General features: G+C 62.2%; 1 pseudogene; it reads left to right on the top strand.

Annotated features, from left to right (window-relative positions):
- Positions 1–864: 864 nt before the first annotated feature.
- LOC147990898 (uncharacterized) lies at positions 865–1,680 on the top strand (annotated as a pseudogene).
- Positions 1,681–3,655: the final 1,975 nt, after the last annotated feature.

The raw sequence follows: 3,655 nt of genomic DNA, 5'->3' as shown, positions 1-3,655 counted from the left end.
TTTTTTCTTTTGACGATACGGAACTTACTCACTTTGAGCACTTGTCCATTTGAGGCCATCTTAATTAAGTTCTTCGCCGTGCCAAAATTTGGTGTCAACACCTACCTCTAGGATAGCCATGCCTCCCCGCTCCGTGCCGCGTGCCGCTCCGGCCGCGGCGGCCACCTCCACGCTGCCTCCCAGCATGGGCTCGCCGCCCCTTCCTCTCATCGGTGCCGGCTCCGGACCGCTGGGCAGCCCCATGTCGGCTTCTCCTTGCCAGTCCCTGGATCCCAGACTCCTTGGATCTCGGGGATTCGGCTTCCCCAGATCTGGTTTCCACGCCGCGCCCGCTGCTGCGTGGTGAATGCTCTGCGCCAGCCACCCCCGTTGATCTGATAGGTTCTAGCTCGCCCCCAGCTCGACGCCTGCAGTCCATCATCGCCGTCCCTCCTCCGGCGGATAAGCTTGCCACTTCCGGCACAGACGATGGCTGGACCGAGGTCATCTCGTGAAAAAACCGCATGCCCTCCCAAGATCCGGCGACTCCTTACTCATCGCGCACAACACATCGTTCGGACCGGTGGCCGGACTTCAATGTGGTGGGTGGCCGCGAGGCCTTCTTAAGTGGGTTCCGGGTCCGCTGCTTCCACTGCCTCAGCAAGCGCCACCGCCGGAAAGACTGTAGAGACCCCCTTCGTTGCGTCCTCTACAAGCTCCAAGGCCACCTTGCTCGCGAGTGCCCCCAAAATCCTCGCAATGGCCGCGGTGGATATGCTTCCAGTAGGCTAGGCCCTCTCCCTGCTCGCGCTCCCATCCACAGCTGCCTTTGTTTTCCCACCCCACCTCCCCCGCCCTCCCCTGCACCCTCATGCTATGGCGCCCATGGCTGATCTGAGCCTGGTCGATCACGCTCGCCGCCCCCGCGCCAGAAACAAAGTAGGTGTGTCCACCCCCGCCATCGAGCAGAGCATCTTCTTCCTGTGCCGCCATGCCATCACGCTGCGCGCCACTGACGGCATCTGCGCTACCTCGCCGATGGCGGTTGGCCGTGCTCTGGAGGTGCAACTCTGCGTCCCGCCGCACCATCTGCGTGTGATGGCGCACAATCCGGAGGACTTCTTCGTCATCTTCACGCAGCCGGCCCACCACGACAACGCGGTCCGCCACGGCTCCCTGCGCGTCGACGGCGCCAACTTCGCCATCGCGCCGTGGGGAGAGAACGACCACGCAGGCCACGGCACCTTCAACCTCCACGTGCGCTGCGTCATCGAGCACCTACCCCAGCAGTACTGGACGTTGGAGGGCGTCCAAGAGGTCTTCGGCGACAAGGTGCTCGTGGATCGGCTCGACAACCGCACCCTGGAGCGCGACCACACCAAGACGTTCGCGTGCTGGGTGTGGGTCTGGGACATGGAGTTCATCCCGACCCGGCACACCTACTGGAAGCTGCCCTAGGGCGCCGGTCGGGTGGAGGAGATGGACGGCTTCTCGCCGCCGGACCGCTGCGTCGCTCTCCCGCCTGGCGCGGAGCGCTACGACTTGCTCATCCACGTCGACCGAGTCGAGGACTGGTCCCCCCGCTCCCCGAAGTCGCCGCACTCTGCTCAAAGTGGTCTGCCCTCCTCCGACTCCGACAACGACGACGACCTACCCTGCACCATCCCCGGCACCTGGGTCATCCACGTCGAGGACGGCTAGCCCATGGAGCACCACCGTAGTCAACAGCGCGTGCCTGTGGTGGACACGGGCTGCCGTGGCCTCCCTGGAGGTAACCCTCGCCGCAACCACGACAGCCAGGGAGGGGGCGGTGGTCGCCACTCCTGGAAAGACACGCTGTTGGGCCAGGGCCGCGGTCAAGCCGCCTAGGCAGATCGTGGAGAGGCCACGAGAAAGGAGCGTCAGCGTAGCCGCTCCCCTCGGCCCCATCGCTCGAAGAAAGCAAGAGGCCACAGACGGCACGGCGGCCGCTCGTCCTCCTAGGCGTACCCAGCCAAGCAGCTGCAGGGGAAGGCAAGGCTTGCCAGCCAAATCCACGTCCCTTCCCCTGTCGTGGCTCCGGCTGGCCCCCGCACCACACAAGACGACGTTGCAGAGTTATTCTCCTCTGCGGAGAAAGCACTTGTTGCACCCTCCTTGGGCGACGCCGCTGCCGCGCTCCTGGATGAGGAGATTGCCACCACCATCGGGACACCCCTGGAGTTCCAGGACCGCGCCAAGCCGGAGACGAGCAAGGCTGCGCCCAAGATGCCGGACGTGTTCGGCCCCACGCTCTCGGGGCCGCACCACGCCCCGGAACACTTCAGCTGTCAGACTCCATCGCGCGCCGATACAGTCGCCCTGCAGCTCGGTGCGATGACCCAGCAGGTCCAGCTGCTCGAGATCGATGGAAATAGGGAGACTCCACGATGCCTCTTCACCGATAAGCCCGCCTCCCTGCTCGGCCCGACGCCGACCAAGCGCAACTCTGCCCTGCCAAAGTCTAGGGCGACATCGGTTCCTCCCCCACGACAGAGCGTGCGCCAAGCTGCCCAAAACTACAAGGTTCCGTGGCGCAGCATGGCTCGCTCAGACTGGTGCAAGGCCTTGGACTGCTGGGCCCAAAGGAAAAGATGACGAAGAAGGCGGCAGAAGCTCTCATCCGCAAGTTCGACGAGCCCCTTTACGACGACGACGCGCCATCATCTCGAAGCTCACCAACATGGACAAAGGCACCCTTCGCATCGCGGCTGGGCTCAACGGCCCTGATGGAGTCGCCGGGGAGGCCGCGGTGTGATCATGTTAGCGAGACCAGCTCTCTGCAGTGTTAGGCGTAGTAGTAGTTTCCGGCGACGGCCAGCCCTCGACCGGCTTGAGCTAGGTGTTGTTTCCTTCCAATGTAGCAGTTGTAGGCTGTGGTTCGAGTCGCGTCGTCGTAGTTTGGGGTCTATTAGTGGTCGGCGGCGGCCCCCGGAGAGGTGGTGGGTGTACCAGTGTTTTGCTTATCGTAGTTTCAGTAGTCGTCAGAGATCTCTTGTGTTTCCTCATGAATGACGACCACTCCACCCCCCCCCCCCGATCATGTGCTGGAACATGCGCGGGTTGAACTCGCCGGCGAAGAGGGAGGCAGAGATGTAGTCTTCGTAGACACCCAAGCCATTGGGCAATTTGCACTCACGACAAAGATCACACTCGTCTGCAACCCCACTTCATTCTGGCTCACCACGGTCTACGGACCGGCCGATGATACGAGCAAATATGATTTCCTCGCCGAGCTCGCCAGAACTGCACCACCTGCCACCTAGCCCTGGCTCATCAATGGCGATTTCGACCTAATCTACGAGGCAGAGACAAAAACAACCACAATCTAAATAGGAGGCTCATGGGCCATTTTAGAATGGCGATCGACGGAGCAGGACTTCGCCATATCAAGTGTAACAATCGTAGGTTCACGTGGAGCAGCGAGAGGGAAAATCCTACCCTAGTTAGCATTGATAAGTTCTTCTGCTCCTCGCCCTGGGAAGCCCTGTTCTCGCACGCGCTCCTGATGGTGGCGTTCACTGCGTGCTCCGATCACTGCCTGCTATTGCTTGCGGATATGTCTGCGCCTCGTCGACGGGGAGGATTCAAGTTCGAATCCTTCTAGCCGCGGTTCCCGCTCTTCCTCGACACAGTCACGGCTGCCTGGTCACGCCCG

Source organism: Triticum urartu, chromosome 1A (genome assembly GCF_056163025.1).
Source record: "Triticum urartu cultivar PI428250 chromosome 1A, HENAU_Tu73, whole genome shotgun sequence".
NCBI lineage: Eukaryota > Viridiplantae > Streptophyta > Magnoliopsida > Poales > Poaceae > Triticum > Triticum urartu.
The sequence above is the reverse complement of the archived record's forward strand: the minus strand, read 5'-3'. Positions and strand labels throughout refer to the sequence as shown.